Raw genomic sequence first — 14,821 nt, 5'->3', positions numbered from 1 at the left:
AAAGCAACGCAATTCTTGTAGAGCAAAGGGCCCAGTACGTGGTTCATAAAAGATTGAAAACACGCTGAGCCTGCTTGTAATCCAAATGGCATAACGAGGTATTCAAATGCCCCCAAAGGGGTAAACATGGTGGTTTTCCATTCATCCCCTTTCCTTATGCGTATCAGGTTGTACGCCCCCCTTAGATCCAGCTTTGTAAAAATCTTTCCCTTCCTCACCCTGGTCAAAATATCATCAATTCTGGGCATAGGGAAAGCCACCGGTTCAGTCACTGCATTTAACCTCCTAAAATCGCATACAAGTCTCGGCTTGTCCGCGTTTTTTTTGTCCACAAAGAACACTGGGCTACCCCCTGCTGCTTTGGACTCTCTGATGAAGCCTCTCTTCAGGTTCTTGTCAATAAACCCTCGCAACTCCTGCATTTCTCTGTCTGACATGGCATACAACTTGCCCACGGGAAGCTGTGCTCCAGGGAGTAAATTGATCTGGCAATCAAAGGGTCTATGAGGTGGTAGTTGGTCAGCTTCCTTCTCGCTGAACACGTCGCTGAGATCTGCATACTGTGGTGGTACCTTCACCTTCTCCATTACTTCAGTCCCTGCTAGGGTGGCTTGGGCCCCTGCTGAACCCTTTTCCCCTTTGCAGTGTTCTAAGCAATGTGCTGAACCAAAGGACACCACTCTTTGATGCCAGCCAACCAGCGGATCATGTAGAGCTAGCCAGCTCATTCCCAAAATAATGGGAGCGCCTCCCAGGGTGGCCACATTAAACGCTATCAGTTCTGTGTGCCTTGCCACCCTCATTATCATTGGGACAGTCTGCAAGCTGACTCCTCCTCCCAACAACTCCCTGCCATCAATCGTGGTCACCTGCAGGGGGTTGCTTAAAGGGATAGTCTGTATCTGGTGTTCAGCAGCAAACTCCTTGCTCATAAAATTGCAGGAGCTGCCTGAGTCCAATAGCGCCTTTATTTTTAGGGGGTGCCCATTTTGCAGCTCTAGCGACACTTCAATCACTAGAGCAGGTCGAGGAGCTTCTGGCACGGGCACTTTCACTGCTCTTTGGCCTGGCTGCAGTGCCCCGATTGTGGCAACCAGGCGTTGGCTTTTACCTGCTCCGTTCCCCCCTGTTCTCCCCCCTCAACAGCTCCCACCATCCCTTGCCATTCCTTCCTCTGGGGGCAGACTCTGGCAAAGTGGCCTGGCTGTTGGCAGAGATAGCATTTCCGGGGGCCCTTTCCCTCCTTCTTAGCCCCCTCGCTGGTTTTTGAAAATGCGCGCGCGCGCGCTGTTCCGATTTCCATCGGCTCTGCCGGCGGGAAAGCTGGCTCAGGAATGTCTGGAATGCGGAACTCCTTCCAACGTTCCCCTCTCCCTTCCCGCCTCTCCAAGGCTCTTGCCTCCTGCCGCGCTCCTATGGTCAGCGCAGATTTGGTCAGCTGATCCATAGACTCCGCCCTGGGGCTCCGTGACAGCTCGTCTTTCACCGCCGAAGAAAGACCTTCTTCAAATAGCATTTGAATGGGTGCCGCCGATAAATCCCAACTCAGTCTGTGAATCAGCATGGTAAACTCAGTCCAGTACTCACGGACAGATCGACTTCCCTGCTTACAAGCCATTAACTGTCTGCACACCGCCCCTTCCTCAATATCGCTGGAAAACATGATATCCATTGCACGAAAGAACTTCCTCGTGTCCTTTAGTATGTCATTGTGCGTTGCCATTAGGGGTCGAACCCAGTCTCTCGCCCCTTTCTCAAGATGCCCAATTACGAAAGCAACTCGCGATTCCTCATCAGGGAACTCATCGAACTGCACATTAATGGCATATTGCATCTCTGTCCTAAAGGCATGGTAATCCTTGGGGTCCCCCCCAAATTTTTGCACCAATCCTGGTACCTTTCTGGGGAATTGAGTGGCTCTCCCCTTCTTGTCTGCATCCTGAGCCCTTCTCTCCTCCAGCCTCGCCGTCTGCAGCGCCAGTTGGACCTCCAACGCTCGGTATCTATCTTCCAAGCTTGGACCAGCTCCAGCCCCCGCTCCTCCGGTTCCGGTTGGTTCGCTCATGATGCTTTCTCTTGCACAGGCAGCGTACAGAGACTGTCGGACTGCTGTTAGGGATTGATTAGCTGCTTGTGCGTAAAAACGTGCTCCCTCAGAGTTTGTGCGACCCCACAAACCTCCGTGTGTGACGGAGCTCCTCAGACATGTCTGCTCTAGTCACTAGTAGAGTCCGACAGTGGCTGTCTGCGGAAGCGTTTCCAGCAAAGGAGCTCCTTAACGGAAACGCGTCTCCTGGACTCACGGCGTGACAGTTTCCGGCGAGGTGTGGGTCTCCCTATGGGAGACTCAGATACCTCCCCACTGTTCTCGCTGGAAGCTTCCCTGAGCCCTCCCTCCTGCTCGCATTCCCTCAGAGACCCACTCCTCCCCCTGCTGGTCCCTGCTTCAGCTGTTGAGTCTCTTTCTTCCTCCCTGAGTCCCTCCACCACCTGATGCTCCGATGGCAGTTCCCTGACAGTAAGTTTCCATACATTCTCCTGGTGACTGGGATTGTGGAGGTAATGGATAAGTGAACACACATGGCCCTTTTGCTGTGAAGGACTAATGGCAACTTTCCCCTTCATGTGAGAATGCTGGCAAGTGCAACAGTGGCAAGTGAACATGATTATTCATGCATCTGACAATCATTTATATTCTTTAGCTGTATAGCCAGTCTGTTAGCAGACTTCAATGTGTGAATAATGTATCCTGAACCATGACAAATGAGCAAAGCCTTTGCATCAAACTGAAATGTTTATGACTGTAGTATAAATTTGGCATTAAAATAGTGCAGTGGACTACCTTCTGTTATTACCTTTGCCAGAGTTTTTAGTCAACTGCATTGAGTAGGTAAGGCGCCACTGTTTCAAACCAAATTAATTTGCCTGAAAAAGCGGAAACCTCTGTTTGTGTTTCCAGAAGGGAAATGAAATGTAGGTTTTACCCAAAGCTTTACAAGATAGAGAGAGCTACCCATTACTTACCCTTATCTTGTCTCAGCAGACAGTAACACTCAGACTTTGCCTTGCTACAGAAATTATCCTGGACTTTTAGAATGGATTTTTAAAAAAGCCTGAAGGAAACCAAGTCTACACATACAGTGAGGAACACTGATCTCCAGCAATACTTCCTCTTTCTGAAAACATCAGGAAAAAACAAAAAAATCTGGCCAAAAGTACATGAGACTGAAAAGAACAAGATACATAAGAAAAAGATGAATCTAGACTTAAGCCTAACTACCCACAAATATAACACATACACTAAAAAAATGTGATCCTGCATATGTAAGATGTAAATCCTCCTAATTTACTCAGATGTAATTTCATTCATGGTAACCCCCAAATAAATATTCATAGAACTACAGTCTATACCTTGTTTTGACTGTATGGAACATACAAGCCAGTCAAACACTAGACAGCTTTATTTTAAATGATTTTGTGATGTATGCTGTACAGTATCCCTATTATACACTACTTAGAAACCATCATATTAAGCGGTTTCTAAATTATAAAATAAATAAACAGCATGGTTGGGATTCAAAAGAAAGTCTACTCTGACACTGAATTTCTTACCCTCCCTCGAAGAAAGTCTTAGTAGTAGCTACTAGAGGAAGTATTATTCTACATTCAAATCATAGTGTGTGGCCCTCATGTCACGTGACCTGCCTCTACACAGGGCCAAGCTAGGAAGGTGTCACATTTATTGCATTTCTTCATTTGCCCCCTCCATGGGAGGTATGGAGGGTGGTAACATGAGAACCTGGGCCTTTTCAGTGGTGGTCCCCCACTTGTGGAATACTCTCCTCAGGAGCCCCCCCCCCCCGGCACCATTGTTACATATCTTCAGGCACAAATCTTCCTTTTCCATTAGGCCTTTGGCTTTTAATTATCTATGGGCTAGTTTTTAATGAGTGTGATGTTTTTACCTAGTTTTTTTAAAATACAGTAATAGAATTGTCTTTTAGAGGTTTTTTTTTTAAGTAAAAATACTGGTTTAACTGTATGTATGCATTTGTTTTTTGCTTAAGATACTGAAGTTGCTTTGAGCTGCAATGGCAAAAAAGCAACCATTACATTTAATAAATAATGATAATAATTGTTCCACCCATTTTGCTTCCAGCCCCACCCACTTTTTGCTTCTGGCCCCACCACAGACAGGCAGCCTTCAGATGGTCACCTGTGAGGGAAAGTGGCCTTAAAGCATCTCTTAAAGTTCCTCACCTCTCAGTGTACATGGCAGAGGAGAACAGGAAAATAGCCACAACAAGCAAAATCCAGTGCCTTCCAACAAAATGAAGGATCCTCCTTGGTGAACTGGTGCAATGCTGCAAGTCAAAGTGCAAGTATTTACTCAAAACAATGATCGCAGGTGCCAATGTTCATAGTCTAAGAAAGCCAAAAGATTCCTGATTATTTTATATTTGTGTAATTATGTTACTGTAACGTGACAGGAAAATTAATTCACAGCTTCTTTTTCTGGACAAATCAATGTGTTCTTCCATCCATTCTAAATACTACTTTTTGGCCAAATAATGTGCCCTCTTGCTATCACCAAATTATTGGAAAAATGCTGATTCTGAAAAGTGGTGAAAACATTTGCAGTACTAACATGTCTGTACTTGTATTACTACATTATAAAAGCATACAATTTAATCTAGTTCTAAGTGCCCTTAATAGTCCTGTTTGAGCAGTGTGCTAATACGCCGAATGGTATTCATTGATTTGGAATGGTGTGTTTTGGGAAATGAAATCCTGGGTAGTAATATTTCTTGATTCAATCTGCTTAAAGGAGGTAAAGACGTAAAGATTTGAATTTCTAATGGGAAAGCAGTTCGACTGAATGAGCATATTAAACTTTGCTTATGCAAGCTTTACTAAGCATTAGTTGTATAACTGAATAGTGATAATAAATCTGGAAATAGGTTTTCTTTATTAGTGTCACATACTGCAGTTAAAAGAATGGTAGAAAAAAGGATGTGCACTGCCTCATAAAAAAATGAAGGCCCAGGATGATCTTGTTTTCCATACTGTTTATGACAGTCCCATGGCTCTGTTTCTAATTTTTGTATGTCTCGTTGCTTCCTGCTGAAACCCTGTAATTTGTTTGTTGTTGTTGCTTGTCCTGCTTTTGTTGCTTGGGAGTGCAAGAATGCCCCTCCAGATAGTAATAATATGCTTACACTGGGTAAGCATCGCAGAACAACTAACAAAGTAGAAAGGCACGTGGATGGTTCATTCCAAACCCACCACCAGCACACAATTATTACAGCCACAACATGTTGCAGAATGCACCAATAAAACAGCAACAACATGCCAGTCTACCTTAGACAGAAATATGTAGCTCAGTTCATTTTTCTTCATCGAACAGTCAGTGACAAAGGTATGTGTTTTGGTTTATAAATTGTCCTGTCCCTAAGGGTTAGGTCCTTGGTATTCAATGTGATGTGCAAGACGGGAAGGTTGCAGCCGCCTCAGCGGCACCACCCGAACTTCAGGTGACGGACTGTTCTGCTGTTTTCCTGAGGTATGAATAAGAGGTACAGACTGAATGTCCTTCCAGAAAGGTTGTGTGGAGAGCAGTCTGACTCCTAAGCAGAAAAAAAGAGAACTACAATAAAATAAAAGCATGTCTCTCTCGTCACACTGAGACACACGAGCCATTTTTAGTGAACTGACCCTTCTAAGTAATCAACCTTGATCCATCATTTGTTACGCTTTTGTCACTTTTAAAAGAAACCATCTCAGCCTATTCATATCTCATGCCAGATAATAATGGAAATAATCCTTAAGAACCACTTACAAAGGTACTTGCAGTGCAGTAGTTCAGTTTCCTTCCCCCCACCCTTTGAGTCAGTTAGAAATAGAGGATGAGAAAAGGTAGATGAATTAAGCTCCATGGATTGATCTGATTTGTAAAAACCAAGTTCTATAAGATGGATAAGAAGATGCTCCTGAAAATATAAGTTTCAAGAGGGAAAAATAGTTATGTGCTGAAACACCCCCCCCACCCCCCAAAGAACTTTCCAGAGTATAAACTGAATGGTACCTCTCTTTGTGGACAACATTACAGAAGACGGTTCCATCTCTATCACTAGGGATCTGTTTAATACCGTGTAAACGTTTTGTTTGCCGCTCAGCTTTTAAGATGCTTTTATTACGAGGAGAATTAAAATTAATTCGCCACGTTATACAGTGTCTGCGCAAAAAGTAAAGAAAATGATCAGAGTCCTTAGACAATAGAGAATGAGTCATGACTAGAAAAAAGAAGAAGAAGAAGACGACGGATTGTTTAATGTACCTAGCATAAGGGGAAAGTCTGCAGAGTGGAAGATTTACTGAACTACATAACATCAGCTTGAGTTACTATTATCAAAGCAGCACAGATGGCCAGACAAAGGAGCATATAATGAAATAAATAAGAGAGAAACACTCAGTGATTTTAGAACAGATGTTAGCAAGCTCCTTAAATATTTCTAGAATAAATCTGTTGAATGGCCTGCTGTCGTAATCAAAGCAATGTCATGGAGGATCTCAGGCTTACATTAGTCAAAGAACGGTGAGGTTAGATACTTGAAGTTTGGAGTACCTGCTATCACAGGTATGTGAGGTGTTTCTAATTCATTTAGCTACACAATGAGCTGGTTTGCACGGTATGGTAAGCCAAATTATGGCTAAGCAAAACCACACAATTATGGTGGGCGCTGGAGTGGAGCTCACAGCCCCCTTTGGTGGTCCTGCCAGTGGATATTGCAGGGTGTGTCTGGATAGCTAGGACCCCAGGCATAAACTTCTCTGTTGTGGCGCCATGTTTGTGGAACTCCGTACCTTTGAAGGTGTGCCAGGTGCCTTTGGTATTCACCTTTTGGGGGGATCAGCTTTAGATGTATTTATTCACTCTGGCTTTTGAAGACCATTAATGTCAGGTGCTGAGCCATTTGCTTCTGTGTTGTGGTTATGTCTTGTAATATGGAAATTTAATGTATGTTCTTATTTAAATATTGTATCAATATAATTGTATCTTATGGCTTTATCTGTAGCGTAAACCACTCTGTGATCTTTAAGGGCCTACAAATGTAAATTAAATTCAATTTAAAAGTAATTTAAATGAAGCAAAATTGTTTAAGATTCAGGATTCAGAATAAGTACCCCCCCCACACATAGCACATAATTGTGGAATTTGCTGTCACAATATATGGTGATAACCATTATCTTAAATGGCTTTAAGTGGGATTAAATAAATAAAAGTATCAATAACTACTAATAATGGCTGTATACTACTTTCCAATATCAGGCATGCCTCTGAATACCAACTGATGGGAGCAACAGCAAGATATTTATAGTTAACGCAAAAACAGCCTAGGACCCTCATACTTATGGGACCGCCTCTCCTGGTATGCCCCACAGAGGACCTTACAGTCCACAAACAACATCTTGGAGGTCCCAGGCCTCAAGGAGATTAGACTGGCCTCAACCAGGGCCAAGGCCTTTTCGGCTGTGGCCCCGGCCTGGTGGAACGCTCTGTCACAAGAGACCAGCGCCCTGCAGGATTTGACATCTTTCTGCAGGGACTGCAAGACGGAGCTGTTCCAACAGGCCTTTGGTCGGGCCCAAGGCTGATGCCCCCTCTTCTTTTTTGTTATAAGACCCAGTGTGTAAGTGGCCTCCCTAACCCTTTCCACCAGCTCATATAAGACCAGCACAAACAGTTGGGCTTGGTGAGCCCTCAATGTTCCCCATCCCCTATAGTTATAATCCGTGGGTTGCCGTCTGATTTTATTGATTTTAAGATGTATTTTAATTGATTGTTTGATTTATGTTTTTATGTATCATACTTTGATGTTAGCCGCCCTGAGCCCGGTCCTGGCTGGGGAGGGCGGGGTATAAATAAATATGATTTTTATTTTATTTTATTTATTAAACTTTGTAGATGAACAAAGGCATAAAATAAAGAGTGTGACTGCAATTTAGAGAGCCCCCATAGGTGTAAACCAAGTTTTCTGCATTGCACAGAGGGGTGTGCAACTTCTGTTCTGTCACTTATCAAACCCCCCCCCCCAAGCAATAGCTACATTGCATCACAAATCACTTTCAAAACTTCCTGGAGTTTCAAAAGTAGCTGATCAAGTAGTGTGCACAGCTGCTCTTAGGAAAACAGAGTCCCACTACCCAGCTGGAACCTGCCACATGGTTTTGGGGATCATATGTAAAATCATTTCTTAGCAGCTGAAAATGGTTTGACTCACATGGTGCTAATATTTCTTAATGACATTAACAGCACGGAAGGAACCATCTAAATGGGTAAGAGGTTGCTATTTAATTGAGAAAGAGAAACACATGCATGCAGAGAGCTTTACATTTTAGCATTTTAACAAGACAAGCAACATTTGTTAAGGCCTATGAATTATCTTGAACATGAGGCTATTTAGTGTTTTATATTATACCAAGGAGTTTAGGAAAGATATTTAAAGTGTGGGTTTACAGTTCTGCTCACTTTAAGCATTGCCCCAGAATACTTTAAATAGGCTCCTTAACTAATTTGTGATATTTGAGATAAATATGTAAACAGAATAGGAAGTACTGAAGGACGCAATACTGTATGCTTGAAATACCAATGAGAGAGAGAGAGAGGATGTATGCATGGGATCACGTGTTCAGATGTTAAGTCCTGAGCATATAAAGTAGGATCTCTATGAGGAAGAATCTGGTTCTTCTGTGATTAAACATTATGGCTTGTGGCAAGTTAAGAGATCCTGCTCTTGAAGGCAGAATAACTTTTATATCATATCTAGAAAGATCAACAATGGACGTCCATGTCAAGAGAACTAGGTCAGAATGTAAAGACCAAGGGGGAGACAGAGCAGAAACCATTTACAGTGGTACCTCAGGTTACAGACGCTTCAGGTTACAGACTCCGCTAACCCATAAATAGTACCTTGGGTTAAGAACTTTGCTTCAGGATGAGAACAGAAATTGCGCAGTGGCAGTGCGGTGGCAGCGGGAGGCCCCATTAGCTAAAGTGGTGCTTCAGGTTAAGAACAGTTTCAGGTTAAGAACGGACCTCCAGAATGAATTAAGTTCTTAACCCGAGGTACCACTGTATTGGACAAGTAAAATGACTAGAGTCTCAGTTTAGGAAAAAATCGGGGTGATGCAAAACAATTTTTTGATGGACAGGTTGGCATCTATGAAAGTAAACATCCTTTCTGTGATTGATTCTAAAGTAAGTGGATATGTAGATACTCTTATGCAAAAACACAGACTAAGGCTTAGCCGTGTGTCCTATCAGCTTGAAAGCGGAGGCGGAAAGAGCTGTGTAAACCAACCTTCAAAATTGCTGAGCTTGCTTAATATAGTATTTGCAATTAGCATCCCTTTCATCATTACTAGCAACCTTATGAAACAAAAACATTTTCGCGGATAAAAGAAAAGCACTGGGAATATTTTCCACGTAACATTACTGCAGCCGGGTCATAGAGGACATAGTCTTTGAAAAATTGAACATAGCTGTCTAAAAGTAAGTGAGAGAAACATTACACATGAAGCAAGCTAAGACAAGAAGACACAACACTTCTATCTAATGACACCTTCATTCAAGGAAAAGAATCAAGTCTTGGAGAAAATGTAATTAAAAGTCAATATAGATCAAAAACAAAGATGAGACTTATGGGACGAGAAGTGATCCCCTTCAGTCCTTTCTTTCATGTATTCAGAGAATGTGTGAAGCAGGAGAAGGGGGGCCACAAGTTTGGGAAAAGGAAACTCTATGCACCCATAGATTATTCCATGTGATCAGGAAACTGAACTGCAGCTGAGTTCTTGCTGTCTTGCTGTGCACTGTGGTCTTCAGAAATAAGAGATACCCAGGCTTGAAGCCTGAAGCAGTCAGCAAATGCTGGACATTTCTCATCTCTGAATACTATATACTGTAGGTCCACAGCCTTTTCTCTCTGAAGTACTCTCTAGCTTACTACTTTGGCTGAATACCTGGTATGGATTGGTCTGCAGTCAATCTCCTTGAACCATCCTAGGAACAAATCCATCATGAACACTACATCCATGCTGAGAATTATTCCTTTGCTTATCAAATTTTGAAAGCAATGCTCTTTGTAACACACATTAGAATGACCAGAATTTTGTGGTGCATGCACTTTGGATTTGCAATCTATTTGCTTCCCGCTGTAAACCATAAATCTCTCTCCACAGTGCTGAACCTTCACTGAAAGAGGGATTGGTATGATTTTCTATATTGCTATTAAGAATTGTGCCGTGCAATCCTTTGATTGTTCGTATGGAATTGGAAGCTCACTGCAAATAAGTGTGCATAGGGTTGCTGTTACATTTTATCTTCTATAGGTCATTGAAAGGTCGTCTGCCCATCATGAGCAACTAGGTATATTGCAAGTAGGGAAGAACTTCCGAAGATCAAGGCTTATATCTGCCACTTTTAAAATGGGAGTTACTGTAGGTTAACATAATGTACAACAGAAGGAGGATACACTGGCCCCATTTGATACAGTGAAGTACTTTAAAACCCTGTTTCAGTGTGAGAAATGTTATCCAGGTTCGTAACTCAGCAAGAGATAAATGTTTATTTTGAATGGATTGTGTTTTCTGTGCCAGGTCTATCTTAAATCTGAAAATGTACTGTCAGACTAGATGTGATGACACATGCAGCTTGGCTCCTACTGAATGCATTTAAAATGGGACACGGGTGATTGAAAGCATAGGAAGCAGGGAACTGAATCTCTTCTCCTGCTCACGCTGTTTGCCCTAGAACTGTTGTCCCTAGCATTCCCCAGTAGAGATGATTTCCATAATGACTCAGTCTGTATGTAACACTAAGCCAAACCACTGTTTAGTGTGAATGAGCAAATGTGTAGCTTCCCAGAATGCAGAGCTCCACCCCAGTTCTGCTGCTGCTGTGCTACCAGGGACAAAGCCATGGTTTTTGTTTAGCATTGCATCTGAACCTGGGCTCATGAGTGGTAAACCAAGAACAAACCTGGGCTTGTCTGGAGTGAGTCAATGCACAGTTAAATGGGAGTAAGATTATTGAATTTAATTTAGAAGAAAGATGCATAGGATAGGCCTAGTCTTGATTGTGTATTCTGGATTGTGGCCTGTCCATGCTCTGAATGTTTAAAGAAGCTATTCTTTCGAAGTGATCAGTACATAAGATGGTGCTTTGTGCTCACATCAACAAAAAGAAGAAGAATATTCCACATGTAACACTCATGCTCTGACCTTAGTAAAAGCCAATGGCATAAAAGTGTCATGCAAATATAGTAAGATGATGATTAACAATAGATAATTAAGCATGTGCAATTCTTTGAAAAGCAACAATGGCACAAAGCTTTCTTGAGAGCCAACTGTTTAACCTGAACCAGTGTTTGCTTATAGAACTGATTTGGCTGCCTGCTTCATTTACACAATAGTAACGGGGCAACAGGAGTTTTTACTGGAAACGCCATAGTGATGAAACTATTTTCAGCTCTGTTTCCTCCATCCTTAACAATCTAACAAAACAGAAGAGCAAAGGAGTGTGATCATGTTGCTATTCTTAGCCCCATGCCTAGACCTAGAGGAGTAATGATACATTAAAATATATACAAAGCAACCAGATAAAGATTAACAATGGCAAAAAACAAGCCTTCACTTATTTTGAAACAATGATGGGAATGGAAAGCTCTCTCTCTGTATTTGTGCAAGGAAGTAAATGGGCACATTCTGTTCTATTGCGTGGGTGTGTATGCTCTGCACTGAAGGTGTTTTAATCCTCTGATTCTCTCCTTTTGCTATTTTTGTACCTTTTTTTTGATCGGAAGATTTGAATTCTTACTTATTTGCTGTTTGTGTTGTAGTTTTGGGTTAAGCCATTTCGAAACGTATTTTATAAGGATCATTTTTCATGTTTGTCACTGTAATGTATTAGGATTTATATTGCTTTATCCTCCAGCAAACTTCCCTGTGGCCATTTCTACTGAAGGGCAGTACAGAAATCTCAAAACAAATTAGACAAGTAAAATGCTGTTATTACTTTGGGGGGCCCCAGGCTGAAAACCCCAGGATGATGATGGTGTTTCTAATGACAGTGACAACAACCACCTTTTATAGGAGACTTACCAAATGAGACATATGGCAGAGTTCTAAGCATGTTCCCTTGGAGTACCCACTCAATTAAATGGGTTTTACTCATAGCAAGTGTGTTTGGCAGTGAAGCTGAGTTTCTTCTTCCTGCTAACAGTCTGATTGCTCATGCCCCCCCCCCCCCAAGTCTCTCACTTGAGGTCTATAGAACTAAAAGGAAAAAAATCAGGTATGTTTACTCAGAGATAAACTCCACTGAATGGAATGGGGCACCCTCCCTTGGAATAGTGTTTAAGAGTGTAAGATAATACTCTGATCCCAGGCATATTTATTTAGAAATAAGTGAGCCACTTTGTGTTACCGTTGGCCATGCTGGCTGGGGCCAGTGGGAGGTGGAGCCCACCATCATCATGAGGGCCCCTCTGCTGACTATCTCTGGCTTTGGGTGTTTCTAGCCAATGTACCATTTCCGAAACACTATGCAGACTGACACACAGGCATCCGCCAACATTTTCACTTCTCTGTATTTTGCAGTGCACTTCTCCAGCCAAGTAATGTGTACAAAAATGCACACCCTCAGAGGAAGTGTGCATAAAAAAATGCACGTATTAGTGAAAGCAGCAAACAAAAATGCATCCCATTAGGGAAATTATAAATATCAGGGAACAATGTGCTTTGCAAAAGGTGCGTATTAGGCACAATCGCTTCCCCAACTGTGCACGTTTGGAGAAATTTGCACTAAAGTGCTGGTGGATTTTTATGAGGATTTATGAAAAAAAGAAGAAGAAAAGTAAACAGATGTGGAAATGTGGAAGACTAGACTGAAAAGGTTAGAAACTGAGAGAAACCAAAATTGACAGACTTGCCTATCTGTACCCCTGATCTAGGTAATCAGTATATTGCCCAGAAACAGACACTGACAGTTTTGAATGAGCAGAGATTTTTCAGCTGTGAAAAGGATTTAATCAACATATGGCTGGCAGTGGGAATGTCATTGCAGGGGAGATCCCTACCTCTGAACTGCAGACATTCATTATACAGTGGTACCTCTAGTTACGAACCTAATTCGTTCCAGAGGTCCGTTCTTAACCTGAAACTGTTCTTAACTAGAGGTGTGCTTTCGTGAATGGGGCCTCTTGCTGCCGCTGCGCTGGCGGCACACGATTTCCGTTCCCATCCTGGGGCAAAGTTCTCAACTCGAGGTAACTCTTCCAGGTTAGTGGAAGCATTTGCAACCTGAGGCGTTTGTAACTTGAGGTACCACTGTATGTACTATGTTGTGATCCCTCTGCATTCAACCTGTTCATGCAAGGAGCTTTCTCTGTGCAACTGGAGGCATAATAAATCTGTGTAGGTCAGGCCCAGTGATGTCACTCTTCCCAGGCACATTCATTGAAGCCCCTTTTCACACCTTAAAAAGGGAGGAAGAGTTAACAGAGAGTCTAAACTCCCTGTTAGGAGTTAGCCAAACAGGGAGTTCAGCCTTGGCAGGGCTCCTCAGGTTTTTCTTTGATGTTTAGCTGCTATGTCCTTCTACTATTCTCCATTTGTATATCTAAGCAAGTTTCCAAGTATTTGTTATGTTCATTATGCTTTTTTTTAAAAAAAGTGTATTTAAAGCTGTTGTTTTTTATTTTGCAAGGAAAGCAGCTATGAGGCATGATCTGATGCCTAGCTTGGAACTTATGGGCTAATCTTTTTTTTTTTTTGGAGGGGGGAGAAGGAAGCTGCTGCTGGTGGGATTTTTGGCAGGAGATTGGAAAAGGGCTTCAGATTGAGCAGTGTGGTGTCAGTTGGGGGTCCAGTGGCACCTTGTCCTTCCAAATTGAAGTGGCCGTGTGAAGCACACTTTTCAAAAAGCAAGATGACCATAACCTATAGATTAGCCCTAAAACCAGTATTACAAAGACCCACGTAAGTCATCAGTGGTCTCTCATTGGAAGAAATCTAAAGCCTGTTTGTTATGATGTTGGAATTTGTAAAGCCTGTTAACAAAATCATGTCATTGTTCTTTTGAAGCCTTTATGTGATGTGTGGTCGTGCATTTTTAAAATCAATGCTGGTATACATATAGTTAACATGTGAGGCACTTTTTTCTACTCTCTGCAGGAATCCTTTAATATTTTTAAAGAGATTGTTTCTCAGCAATTCCTTTCAAATTAGTAAAGGATTCCTGGAGTGAGTAAAGGAAAAGCATCTCACATTTTAACTACATATTTACCAGTGTTGATCCCAGGAGGATGAGGATTATAGAAAGCTGTCTTTACAAAGTCAGATTTGTTTATTTATGCAGCCTAGTGTCATGTTCTCTGACTGGCAGCATCTCTCTAGGCTCAGAAACACAGCGCCTGCTGATTCATCTTTTTTTAAACTGCAGATTGCAAATACAAGACCTGGCTGTGCTGTGAGATCCTCAAGCAGCTGGCCTTTTAAGCCTCACTGCCCTGTGGGGTGGGCCAGTAGCCAATGCCTGGCCAGCCAGCAAGGCACTGCCCTCAAAGTGAGGCCTCTGATCGGCCTATTTATTGTTGCCCTCTTTGGTGAGAAGGGAGACCTCTCCTCAAATACCGGCTGAGGGGAATTCCCCAGCAATGAGCGAGCATGCTTTGGCTGCTTGGGAAGAAGGTGGAGTGTGAGGGACTACAACCTTCCATCCACCCCCCCCCCCCCACGGAAGTGGTGAGCCATTCACTGA

General features: G+C 42.6%; 1 long non-coding RNA gene across 1 annotated transcript in view; it reads right to left on the bottom strand.

Moving 5' to 3' along the window:
- Nucleotides 1-2,518: 2,518 nt before the first annotated feature.
- Nucleotides 2,519-14,821, bottom strand: part of LOC310706393 — a 42,220-nt gene continuing 29,917 nt past the window's right edge. Inside the window, exon 6 of the long non-coding RNA XR_014525828.1 lies at nt 2,519-5,627. This is a non-coding gene — a long non-coding RNA (uncharacterized lncRNA). The remainder of the gene's footprint in view (nt 5,628-14,821) is intronic.

This window comes from Podarcis liolepis, assembly GCF_965112155.1.
Source record: "Podarcis liolepis genome assembly, chromosome: 4".
In the NCBI taxonomy this organism is placed as follows: domain Eukaryota; kingdom Metazoa; phylum Chordata; class Lepidosauria; order Squamata; family Lacertidae; genus Podarcis; species Podarcis liolepis.
The sequence above is the reverse complement of the archived record's forward strand: the minus strand, read 5'-3'. Positions and strand labels throughout refer to the sequence as shown.